The sequence below is a fragment of the Macrobrachium nipponense genome, chromosome 32, assembly GCF_015104395.2.
Source record: "Macrobrachium nipponense isolate FS-2020 chromosome 32, ASM1510439v2, whole genome shotgun sequence".
Classification (NCBI taxonomy): Eukaryota; Metazoa; Arthropoda; class Malacostraca; order Decapoda; family Palaemonidae; genus Macrobrachium; species Macrobrachium nipponense.
The window spans coordinates 60,329,235-60,343,167 of record NC_061094.1 but is presented as its reverse complement, the minus strand read 5'-3'; the positions used below and the strand labels follow the sequence as shown (position 1 = coordinate 60,343,167).

The 13,933-nt window shown below is 40.1% G+C and overlaps 1 pseudogene; it reads left to right on the top strand.

The window, feature by feature from the left end:
* The first annotated feature begins 9,127 nt into the window (after positions 1–9,127).
* On the top strand, positions 9,128–12,834 carry LOC135207531 (uncharacterized; annotated as a pseudogene).
* The last annotated feature ends 1,099 nt before the right edge of the window (positions 12,835–13,933 follow it).

Sequence of the window (13,933 nt, the reverse complement as noted above, 5' to 3'; positions counted from 1 at the left end):
ATGTTTGATGAATATTCTAATGCTTTCTTTCTTTTCAGGTGATCAAAGGATAATTTCTCTATACTTATTCAGTCTAGGTTTGGGCTTAATAATGTAGTGATGTAAACCTTTTAATGGCCTATCAAAGACACTTGAAAACTATTCTTATGATTTATAAATTTAGGGTGAAAAAAGTGAGATCAAGCTGATATGTAAATGTCCACACAATACAGTAGCACTATACTCACAAAGGATATGAAGGATAAATTTTTTCTGTACCATAAATAGATATTGAAGTAACATATTTCCTGTCATAGTAAAAAGCAGCTTGGATTCATATTGGGAGTACAAAATTTATCATAAAGGACTTAAGGGGGCCGGCCGGAACCCCTATATATGGTGGTATAGGGCGAAAAATGCAAAGTCATGAAAAAATTCATGGAGCTTCATATGGCATTTGAGAATACGTATACGAAATATTTCGTCAAAATTCCTCTTACTTTCGTAGTTACAGGGTAATTAGTAAACATAACTCAATAAGCCTAAAACATTCATCCGTACAAGAAAATGCAATATTTTTATGCATTCAACTTACCTGTCAGATATATACTTAGCTATAGACTCCGTCGTCCCCGATAGAAATTCGAATTTCGCGGCACACTCTACAGGTAGGTCAGGTGATCTACCGCCCCGCCGCTGGTGGCGGGAATAGGAATCATTCCCGTTTTCCAAGACAGATTTTCTCTATCGGAGGTGACAGCAACATTGTTGTTGTTACTCCTGATTTGATTTTCGTATTTTTTCATCGCTATTGATCTTCTAAGCCGGTTATTTTGGTGACGTATTGGATCTTTGGTTTGGCATACTCTTTCGTGGACTGTTTTTTGGACTTGGTTTTGGATATTTCTCATGATGTCGGATTCTAGCTTTACGGTTAGAAGACAGTGTGTAAATGAGGGATGCATGGTGAGGCTACCGAAAGCTTCGGTAGACCCTCACACAGTTTGTAAGGGGTGTAGAAGGAATGAATGTTCAATTTCTAACACCTGTGATGAATGTGTAAATATGAATGAGGAAGAATGGAAGAATTTAAATTCATATTTGAAGGAAATTAAGGGAGATGGATAGGCTAGGAAAGGCTTCCTCCAGAAGCGTAAGTAGGTCTCGCTCTAACGAGCCTATTAAATTAACACCTAACCCTAAACCTCTATCTTCTTCCATCTAGTACTAAGACTGCAAATCCAGCAACGGAAATTGCAGATCTTAAAGCTGCGCTACAAAGGATGGAATGTCAAATGCGGACGTTGAAAGGTAAGCACAGTGATAGTGAATTAAGTGTCCCTAGTGCAGTGGAGGGTGCGTCTGATCGGCTCTGTCTCGCTCCCAGGCCTAGACCTCTTCCAAGCTCACAGGCCCAGAGGAGAAGGAATGTCGAAAGCCTTACGGAGGTTACGGAGAATCCCCACCGATCAGGCGTCCCCTCTTGGCAGATTCTGTGACGACCCGAACTGCCAAGGATCGCATATCGAAAAAAGCATCCTAAAGAAGTGTTTTTCTTCGTCAGATTCTTCACGAATGTAAGGGGATGGAGTTCTGATGAAACTGTCACGCCCCTTCTTAAAAGAGAAGTTGGAAGGCATCCCAACTTTTGGATTCAAGCCCTGAGCTTTTCTCCGATCTATCACCTTGTGAAAAGAAGAAAAGGAGATTGGTTCCTAAACGGAAATCGGAGTTTCCTTCCGCTTCTAGACATCCTCACCTGAATCAGGGAAGAAAAAAGAGAGTGCGGCTGCAAAAATTATCCTAAATGTGCAGGAGCAACTTTCGGCCTTAGTAGAGTTTTTACTAAGGAAACCCTCCCAGGAGAAAGGACTCTTTCCTTCCTATAAAGAAGACGAAGGAAAGAAAGAAGAAACGGAAGTTTCGGCTTATACTCGGAGGAGTATGAAGAATGCGCCCAAAAACGCCAACTGGCGCAATGCGCCAGATGCGCCAGATGAGTTTGAGACTCCATACGAGTCAGAAGAGCCAGAAGCGCCAGATGCGCCATATGCGCCAGAAGAGCCAGCCTGGCGAAATGCGCCAGAAGCGCCACCCTGCCGAAATGCGCCGGAAGCGCCACCCTGCCGAAATGCGCCAGAAGCGCCAGCTTGGCGCAAGGAATCACGAGCGCCAACCCGGCGCAATGAGCCACAAGTGACAAATAAGAGACGGACTTCTTCCAAAAGACAATTAAGCCAAGAGGATTTGTTTAGCTTTCGGAAGGATAAACCTTTACCTGACAAGGACTCTAGTTGTCGCACAAGCGGCCGTATTCCTTGTCAGGACATAGGTGGTTCCGGAGAAAGTGATAGGAGAGGACATCCTTCGTCTGACAGGAGAGAAAGGTGTCGCACAAGCGGCCATCGCTCTTGCCAGGAGAAGGATAAGGTCGTTTTGCAGGATCAACCTATCTCTCGTAGGGACGCAAGTTATCGCACAGGCGGTCGTCGTTCTTGCGAGAGTGGGGTGGATGTTGCAAGAGGCCAGTCTCCTACTGGAAATAAACAATCCTCTTCGGAATTGGATTTGGAAGAGATTTCGGACTCTGAAGATCACTCGGCTCCGGGTTTGTCAGATTACAAGATGCTGGCAGCCCTCTTACTTCAAGAGTTTGGGGGGACTCTTTAAAGCCCTACTGCTATCCTTCTCCAAGGGTTCCTGTTTACAAGCACGAAGGTCCCGAAACAATCATCTTTTATTAAAATGAAGCCAACCATTTCCATGAACAAGGCTCTCCGATTCGTAGGAAATTGGTTGGAATCCAAGGAGAAGGCGGGGAAGACAGTCTTTACCTGCCCTCCTTCCAGACTATCAGGGAAGAAGGGAAATTTGGTACGAGACGGGCAAACCACGGGGTCTAGCTCTCCCGTCCACTGCCGAAGCAGATTTTTTCGAATCTGGTAGATTTCGTCTAGGAGACAAGCCTTGTCATCAGCAAAGATCACATGGGGACTTCTGAGATGGACCATCTCCTCAAGGGATTGTTTAATGTCTTAGAAGTTTTTAACTTCTTAGACTGGTCCCTTGGGGTGGTTGGCCCAAAAAAGACACAAGAGGAGGAATCTCTTAGTCCAGAAGTCCTTCATAGTGATTTCTTTCCTGTATGGACAAAGGCGGTTCAGGATGGATCAGGAGAGGTGGCCTCTCTGTTTTGGAACTGGTATTCTGAAGAAGAGAGTCTTATTTAGCTCTTTTCTGGACGAAAGCAGTTACTCCTACTCAGAGGTCATCTCTTCTGTATGCTCCTCTGTCGGACCAATTGTTTCCTTCAAATCTTGTAAAAGATATTTCTCATTCTTTTGACAGAAAAGGCCACACAAGATCTCTTGGCCCAATCTGCAAAGAAATCGAGGACTTCGGGTCCTATTAAGAGAGAGACTCGGGCTCCTCAACAGCCCTTTCGAGGAAGTACCTCGGCCAGACCCTCTTTTAAGAAGAGAGGAGTGCAGAAGAGAGGTAGGCCTTCCTTCAGACCTATCAAGAGAGCTAAATAAGACAACAGTCCTTCAAGCACCGGTAGGAGCCAGACTTCGGAAATTTTCCGAAGAATGGGCTAGGAGACAGGCAGAAATTTGGTCCCTTTCCCTGGTAACAAGGGATATATGATCCCCTTTCGAGACAGACCTCCCTTGACTACGAACCCGAGGGAACTGTCAGCCAATACAGGGACCCTGCCAAGAAAGAAGCATTATTGCAACTGGTGAAACAGATGTTGCAAAAGGAGGCCATCGAAGTGGTTCGGGATCCGCATTCCCGAGGATTCTACAACAAGTCTTTTTCTGGTTCCGAAATCCTCGGGAGGGTGGAGACCGGTCCTGGATGTGAGCGCATTGAACCGATTTGTGGAGAACACAAAGTTCTCTATGGAAACATCAAAATCGGTTCTTGCGGCTCTTCGTCCAGGAGATTGGATGGTCTCCTTAGACTACAAGATGCATACTTTCATGTCCCCCTGCATCCATCATCGAAGAAATATCAATTCATGATGCAGGGGAAAGTATACCAATTCAGAGCCCTATGCTTCGCCTTTCAACGGCCCCCATCAAGTGTTCACGAGGCTAATGATGAACGTTGCGAGATGGCCTACATCTAGAGGGGATAAATATATCCCTTTATCTGGACGATTGGCTAATAAGAGCAAAATCGGAAAGAATTCAGTGCTTGAAGGACTTGGAGAAGACTTTGAACTTGACAAAATCTCTGGGACTGCTCGTGAACCTCGAGAAATCACAATTGATCCCCAGACAGAACATAGTCTATCTGGGGATACAGATGGATTCTCGGGGTTTTTCGGGCGTTTCCATCTCAAGACAGAATTACTCGAGGCTTAGAAAAGATCTCGAACTTCTTAGGGAAAGAACGGACCTCGGCGAGGGAATGGCTCCAGTCTGCTGGGCACCCTTTCCTCGTTAGAGCAGTTCATTTCCCTGGGAAGATTAAATCTCAGACCTCTGCAATTTATCTAAAGAGGATGTGGAGTCAAAAGACAGGAGACTTGTCAGACGTTTTTTCCCATTCCAACAGGGGATAAAATCAGACCTAAAGTGGTGGTTAACCCCATTAACAAGGAACGAAGGGGTGTCCCTCTTGATTCGGAACCCTCACCGAGTGTTGTTTTCCGATGCCTCGGAAACAGGTTGGGGAGGCAACACTGGGTCCAAAGGAAGTAGCAGGTGTTTGGACCAGACAACAAACTACTCTGCACATCAATGCGAAGGAACTCCTGGCAATTCATTTTTTTTTTTTTTTTTTTTCTAGCCCTGGAATACTTCGAAGCGGGTGGAAGTCGAGAGAGGCGGTAGTTCAAGTCAATTCCGACAACACCACAGCTCTGGCTTACATCCGGAATCAAGGGGGCACTCACTCTTTCTCTCTGAACGAAATGAGCGAGAGCTCTATTAACCTGGACAGAGGAACGGGGCATTATTCTGCGTACAAGGTTTGTCCAGGAGTAAAAAACCTAAGGGCAGACAGGTTGAGCAGAAAAAGAACCAGGTTCTCCCCGACAGAGTGGATGCTCCACTCAGAAGTCTGCAGACAAATATGGTCACTCTGGGGGAGACCCCAGATCGACCTGTTTTGCCACGTTCCTCTCCAGGAAAATAGACAACTTCTGCTCGCTAGAAGAAGATCCCAGAGCCACAGCGATCGATGCCTTCCTCATGGATTGGTCAGGCAATAGATGCATACGCCTCTTCCCCCATTCAAATTGCTGGGGGAAGTAGTAAGAAAATTTGTGGCATCGGAAGGAATAGAGAATGACTCTAATTGTCTCCCTTTTGGCCTTCCCGAATCTGGGTTCACAGAGGTATTGGACATGGACGGTGGACTTCCCCAGATCTCTACCAGACAGGACAGATCGCTCAGACAACCCCACTTCGAGAGGTTCCACAAAAACATCCAAAGTCTCTCCCTGACTGCCTTTCGACTATCGAAAGACTGGTCAGAGCGAGAGGCTTTTCAAAGAAAGTGGCAACTTCAATTGCTAGAGCCCGCAGAGCCTCTACCCTGCGGGTCTACCAATCGAAGTGGGAAGTTTTCCGTAGATGGTGTAGGTCGAAGAGCTGTCCTCTTCCAATACCTCTGTAACCGAATCGCGGATTTTCTCCTCTTCTTAAGAGAAGAATCCAAATTGGCCGTATCAACTATCAAGGGATATAGGCGCATGCTCTCAGCTGTTTTTAGAAACAGAGGGCTGAATCTCGAGAATAATAAGGATCTTCATGATCTCATCAGGTCTTTCGAGACTAAGAAATTGAGATCATCGATTCCCCCGAGTGGAACCTGGACGTTGTCCTAAAGTTCTTGATGTCGGACAGGTTCGAACCTATAGATAAAATCTCATTCAGAGATCTTACTAGCAAATGCATATTCCTGTTGGCTCTAGCAACTGCTAAGAGGATCAGTGAATTGCATGCTTTGGACTCTCGGGTGGATTTAGAAAAGACTCGGCTGTCATTTCTTTACCAGGATCTTTCCTAGCGAAGAATGAGAACCCTTCTAAACCTTGGCCTAGAAGTTTCGAAGTCAAGGACTCTCTTCTCTGGTAGGAAGAGAGTTGGATCGGTCCCTTTGCCCAGTCAGGACCTTAAAATTTTATTTAGAAAAGAAGACACAGCTTCAGGGATGTCGACAAGGTCTTTGGTGTTCGGTAAGAAACCCCAAGAGACCGATGTCAAAGAACCGCACTGGCATTCTTGTCAGAAATATAATTACCGAAGCTCATAGGAATTGCCAAGAGAACTCTTTAAAAGCTGCTGAGTGTGAAAGCTCACGAAGTCCGGGCTGTTGGCAACTTCCCTTTCTTTACGAAGAATATGTCCATGAGAAACATTTTAACAGCAACTTATTGGAGGTGCAATTCAGTATTTGCATCCCACTATTTAAAGGATGTTAGAGTAGAATAACATACGATAAATGTTTCGCTCTTGGACCTTATGTATCAGCGGATACTATGCTGGGAAATGGAGCAGACGCTGATCCTTAAATTTGTTTTTAATATTTTTAATAATTAGTTTAATATTGTTGTTGAGTTTGGGTTGCTGAAAGGATGTTTTCGGGGATGACTCCTTTCAATCGTAGTACTAACCCCAATGAGGATCAGTGATCGGGATTAGTGTCGTGCTCTATGATCATGCCAATAGGCAAGGTGTTTTTGTCATGTAAGTGGGATAGGACCCCATTGACAAAGATCCTAAGGTTCTGAGCGTAAGTGGGTAGACCCCGGTAACAGACCACCAAGAACTCTTAGCATGAGGTCACTACCTCTCGAGGCTCTTGAAGCGATACAGGCTCCTAGGCAGTAGCCATGAAGTCTTTCGCTAACAGGTAGGAATCAAGGTTTTTAATTTTATTACCTACAACATATGTGTTTCCTGTCTATTTCAGTAGATTAGCGTCTCTTACCCTCCGCCAAAGGTGCCAATCAGCTAAGTATATCTGACAGGTAAGTTGAATGCATAAAAATGTTATTGTCATGATACAATAAAGTTTTATGCATACTTACCTGGCAGATATATACGGTGTATGGCCCACCCGACTCCCCTCAGGAGACAGGTGGAAGAGAAAATCTGTCTTAGAAAACGGGAATGATTCCTATTCCCGCCACCAGCGGCGGGGAAAGGCGGTAGATCACCTGACCTACCTGTAGAGTGTGCCGCGAAATTCGAATTTCTATCGGGGACGACAGAGTCTATAGCTAAGTATATATCTGCCAGGTAAGTATGCATAAAACTTTATATTGTATCATGACAATAACATTTCTTCTGTTATCGTAAATTTCGATAATTATTGGCAAAGAAATTGTGAGAAATGGCATCTGTAGAGTTTCCGTGGCTCGCATAAGCGAGTATCTGGTTCCAATCATGAATCAGTTGGACCATAGACTTCAAGTAGATACACGTTCGAGTTTCACCTCGTGACATTTGCTTGCTTTTACGTAGTTTATGTATGTTTCGGCAATAAGTTCGTCATGCCAATGGGGAAAAGACAAGGAAAACATCTCGCTAACATACAGACGAAGAAAATCGCTCAAGTATTATTCAGAATATCATAATATACGCGTAGTTAGTGAAGAGAGAGGGTTGCTTAGTAACGGCCCCCTCCCTTCTTGCCTGGACAGCACACGTCACACTGTGCCCAAGGCTACGATCTTTGAGCAAAGAGATCTTCATTTATGATAAATAACATAGTTTTTGGTTTTTTTGTTTAATACCCAAAATGGAATATGAAATCATAATAATCATGATTTATCAAACGTGTCTTTGTAAAAAGAGTTCACCTTCGAGTCTCACCTCTAACATTCTCTTTTGCATTTACGTTTGTTTATCTTTGTTTCGGCAAGAATGTCATCATGCCAAACGAGGAAAATACAAGGAAAACATCTCGCTAACATACAGAAGAAAATTCGCTGTAATAAGCCGAGTTAGTGAAGGGGAGAGAGAGGGTTACGTAGAAGGAGTGCCCCATCTTGCTCAAGCAGTGCCCCAGGCTACGATATATGACAAAGGGATCATCATTTATGATTAAATTATGATAAATAAAATAGTATTGGTTTATTAATACACAAAAAAGAAATATACATTCATAATAATCATTATTTATTAACATTGTCTATAGAAATACGAAGGAAAACTTTGAACGCCCGTATCTCAAAACTATACTTATTGACCTTCAAATCTATCTCCTCACTTAGTTTTAAAGCTATAACATTGGAATTTGGTATGTAACTCAGAAAGACATTATAGAACAATCAAATAGAGCCCTTTTTTCCAATTTTTGTTTTGTCTTTTTTTTTTTTTTATAAATTTTTTTCTCGTGATTTATAGGGTTTATTTTTTTACCATATTGAAAAATTCATATCTAGCAAAAAAATGACTTTTAGAAAAAAAACTCTCCATTTGATTGGAGGTCTACATCAGGTCTATATATGGTAGTAATCCCAGGTCTTAATATTAAATATCAAAGGAGGAGGAGATAGAATTTGAAAAAATGGTTATTTTCGGGATAAATTGCCCTGGCGTCACAAAACTGAAGGTCAGAGGTGAAAATCATATGCGGTTTTGGAGATGTCCCAAGTCACCTTATTAAGTGGTATGAATGTCAAAGTCCTGTCGTTTAAAAAAAACGGCATTAGCCGGCCGGCCCCTTAAGAGACAAGTGCCCAGCACTAAGGACGAGACCTATTTTCTCCCCTACTCACATGGACTGTAATGCTCAAACAATACCCAATCTTGGCTTATCTTATCCAGATTAGTTCATATAAGTAGCTTACCATCAACAAAGCTTTCATGGTGGCATCATTGCCTTTTATATCCTAAGAAGTCCATCAGTGGGGGTGCTGCTGTAATCTTTATTTTCCCAGCTTCACTCAAGTAGTGGATTGTTCTTTTCTACGCTTTGTGATTATTACTGTAACACCATTTTATACTTTCACATCCAGCGATTACTTTTTACAAAATATATTACTAGATTTGACCAAAAGTTCTGAGGTCACTGTAAAGTATCAGATGCCCTCTTTTGGCATTGCATGTTGTGCAGGTAGAAGATGAAGCTGCAATGAGGGTTTTTTTTTTTTTTTATTACTATGTCCTAGGTACATAACTGGATTTATTTTTTATGTATGCAATTTAATTGGCTGTCGTTTTCAGGTACTGCAATACACTATGAGCACCACAGCCTTATCATGCCTGCAGATTCTGAAGTTTATGAAAGCATTACGAACATTGCCGTATGGTTACAGACTCACAGCCATTCAGGGCCCCAGTAAGTATCACACATGGACTTTTTGGAATTAAATTTGTTTTTCTGTCAAAAAAAAAAAAAACAAAAAAAAAAAAAAAAAAAAAAAAAACAAAAAAAAAAAAAAAAAAAAACAAACAAACAAACAAACGCAAACAAACAAACAACAAACAAACAAACAACAACAACCAACAACAACAACAACAACAACAAAACAACAAGAGGAGGCAGGAGGAATAAGGCTTTTTGTGAAGAATTTTCCAGTGTCCAAATTATGTATGTACTGAAGCATTAAAGCCTTTTCGCAGTTGTTACTGTAATGTACGCAGTATACTTTAGAAGTAAGTCTCCCTCAAGTGGGGAATGACCCAACATCTCTCAGATCTCTTTTCTGTAGTATATACTGTAGACCATTGATCTGTTAATTCAATGTCTTCCACATTTTAGTCTTAATTTGGTAGTTAAGATTCACTCTTGCTTTATGCAGACAAACACCAGAAGAAAAATAATGCTGAAGATTTGGCTGTTGCCGTGCCAGGGCAATGTCTTTTCCCCGAACTCTTGGGCTGAAAATGAGGAAGATACACATGAAGAAGAAAAGGGCATCCTTGTTTACACTGATAGTCGTGAAGGTAAAGTGATTGTAGTTTCCTTGCTGTGTTTGTGTAAAGGTTTAATATTTCTCCACGTAGCAAGTTTCTTTTATTCTTGGCACTTGAGCTACCTTTGACTTAAGCGTCTCCATGTAACTGATGAATATTTGATGGTAAATTCTCAGATGAGTGCACTTTATATATTCCTTACAGATAAATACATATGGCTCAAAGGAGATTGGCATCCATTAGAAAGAGTATTAAGTATCACTTCGCCAAAGGCAGGATGGGTTCGGGTAAGTGTCTTCTTATCAGTTGGGAAAGTTGATTCATTCAGTTTATGTAAGACAGCTATGGTTTACATTTTAATGCATGGTTATTGTTGCTAAGTTGAAATTGTGAAATATATGTGATCTTTGCTCAGTGAAGTTATTAAAACACGTAGATAGAATAGGAATTAGCTTTAGCTTCTAAGTGGAAAAGTGACCTATTGCGTCAGACTTCGTGCCTGGGTGAGCGTCTCCTGGTGCTTGTGCTGACGCAGTTGGACTATGCTGCTCGCGAGGCAGAGGCTGAAGTGCCCTATGGCTGCTGTCCTCTTGTAGACCCCACCTACCTCCTCTGGCATCACCACCGCCCAGCTGGCATGTGCTCGCTCAAACGCAAGGGTCAGTTCTATGCTTCGACCTCATTCTCTCTCCTGTTGCTTTCAGATTTTGTTGTGGAGCAGTGGATTAAGTTGTTTTTGCATGGTTTTACAGCACTGCTTGTATTATTATCTTTCACAAAGATTTTATTTAGTAAAGTAATTGAAGGAATTATCAAAACTTTTCTTCAGGATAAAGAAGTGTTTAAATTTTCACTTTTTTTACTGTTAAGGATATCTACAATATAAAAACTTAAGTCTATTTTCTTTAATCCTGGGGCAGAATAGCTTACTAGTACAAGTATTTGCACAAATTTCATACTTCTTAGGTACAAGCATATGGGGAGGAGAAGACGTATATGCTTGTGATACATTAGATACAATGTATGTGAGGCCTTGCGCGAGACGACAGGGCCACTCTTTGGCCTTGTTACGTACTTTGGCTGCAGCATTGCCTCCTGGTGACCACCTTGGGTTGTCCCACCCAGTGTCCTTAAGTATGTGTAAAGGTGAGTTTTTGCAGGAAGCATCTTCCGATAACCTATTTTTATCAAGCTAGTCAATTAGATTCAGCTGTAAACAGACAAATTTTCAATATTTATAAAAGGATATATCTGCATTTTGTAATGGTTAGCAGTAAAAAATAAATTTAACATTTAAATGAAGGTCACAGCTCATGGAGCTTTTTAGGAATGTTTTCACAAATACTACAGACAATTGTATAATAGTTTGAATTGTCTTGTCAGTTACTGAGGTTATAAAGTGCCAATAAATGGAATCTTGCACTTATATAGACTACAGTTCTAGGAAATACGCACCTGAATTCATTGATAGCTAAGTAAACAGTTGGTAAAATAGAATTTGTGTAAGATTTCAGCAATGGGCAGTATAACTTATATAATGTAGATACTTTCATTGTATGTGGGAAGGATGCTCAGGAATATTGGAAGGAATAGAAATATCTTAGAAATTCGAACCTCTTGAATGTTTGGTAATTTAGATTTTGCTTTCCAGTACTTCTCAAATTCATTCAAGTTTATCCAGAACTCCGCGATGCGTTATGGACTTTAGATGAAGATGGTGAAGTCTCTGGCACAGTTAGTTTGATGCTTGGGTCTCTTTTGATGCGTGGTGCTTTAATTGGAGCTGGCACAAATAATCGTTCTCAGCCCATGGAGGAAACACAGCAGCCTATGGATCAGGTTGATCAACCAATGGAGCAAACTTCACTTCAGCAAAATGATGAAGCACCAAATTCACAAAAGCAGATCCAAGAGGACGAGGGAGCAGAGCCATGTGATACGTCGTAGAATTGCTTCTATTATATGTACCAAATATTTCATGTTATCTTAGCAGCTAAGATTACTCGAGATTTATGTTATTTATTACTTTGTTAATATTTAATTTCCATGGGAAATATTAGGATAAGCAAATTATATTTGTATCTTATTAGTCTAGTGGATAGACAGTATGCTCGTAAATTACTTATTTACATAGGCTGTTTTATAAAATAAACAAGTGTATTTTACTGAGCTTTGAATCCCTAATTTTTGGGTGAACATTGAGGACAACCCAAGTTTAGTAAGAATAAATCATCTTCATACTGGTTTCTCACATTAGTCAACTCTGCCCAAATTTGTAGAAAAGGTACATCTCGTATTTTGAGCAAATCTCTCTACTCTGGTAAAAAAACTACTTTTGTGGTAAGTATTGTCTTACGATTTTTATATTTACTAATGGTAAAGTCCAGGATTTTTTTAGAGTGTAGTATTTCAATGACAAGATTAGTAGCTAAATTCTCTCTACCAAAATATGCACCAGTTTTCACGAGAAAACTGTTTGTAATAGTACCAACATGTCGCCACAGAAATGTTTCAGTTTCATTGGCTAATGGTATCCTTCAAAAATATCCTTTTAAAAATTCTCCTGTAAGGCAAAATCAAGTTTTCATTCCACAAACTGAGGCATCAGCGGAAACAAGGGACGATACATCTTGTTATCCATTCACAAATTTTAAAAGGTTTTGAGTAAAAAAAATAATCACAAACATGTTTTACATGTTATTCAAACATTTACAACCAATAGAGAATACCAGGTTTACTCTTATAAAAGATAAACAATATTTTATGGCTCTCATCAAACAGTTAAAACAATAAGTAACAATTTTTTTGGCATGTGCTGCTTCCAATCCCACATCAGTACAGTAACCAAATATTGTGCAATTACTCAGTGGTAAACCAAAAAATAGAAGAGATACAAAGAGATACCTAATTTTTAGACACCTATAACAAAAGTTTAGAACAAGTCTTTCAGTGTACTTTAATGCTTATCCACCTAGCTAATTGCTATAGTGCAGCAAATGAGATGAAAAAAAAAAAATCCAATCATTACCACATTTTAGATTAATATTACACTGGGCTGATTTTCACCTCAACATACAAAACACGCCAGAAATTTCTGCTTATATATAATAGAATAGGACAATTTTAGAACCTGAAAATAAAATGAAAAGAGCACAGCATCATCCTTAAAAACTGAATCGGCCTCTTGTGTTACACATTAAACATGCACTTGCATGAATTTAAAAAAGTAATTCTGACAATTAATTCAAGCTCCCCACTGGTATATTAGACAAGTAACCTTGCTAATGCTCTTATTCTCCAGTTGAAAATTATAAGCTTCATAATCAAATCAAAAATACCCTGAGAGTATAATTGAGTGAGTGGTGATTGTAAAACTCCCAAAATACACTTCTGTCCAATAAAAAGGTCAAAAGATATTCGTCCTTCATTCATGAAGATCTAATGATCAAAGGCACAACTTGCTTCCAGCAGATGTCTTTTCTTTGAATATAATTAATTAGCAACAGACCATTTCTATAAGCTACTTTACAATCCACACATGAATACAAATAATGCAGAACTTATGATTGTAAAAGACTCCAGTGTATTATAAAATACATTTAGAATAATTACTGGCAGCATATTTCAAGTTTTCCAAATTGTATGATCAACCATACTTCAATTTCAGTCATGTCTTAATCTGATCCATATCACCATACCAAAGTGTGGAGTTTAAACAAAGCAAGGAAATTTTGTTTAAAATGCAAATGATATTATAACAGAACTTTTTCTAGTATTCACCTTGCTGTGCAGAATTACAACCAAACCAAGTTTAAAAGACACATGACCAAAGTACACAATGAGTATTTATCCTTATAAGTTGTCACCCAATAAGAAATTAAGTTTTACAGATAGTAATACGGGTGCTATATATCTAGAACAAAATAGCAGTCTTTAATTAATTCAGTAGTGAGATATCTTTTTAATTTTTGCATGCTATTATTAAGTAGTGAGATATCTTTTTATTAAGTAGTGAGATATCTTTTTATTTTTTTATATCACTAAATCCAAACATAAATGCCTAAAAAAAA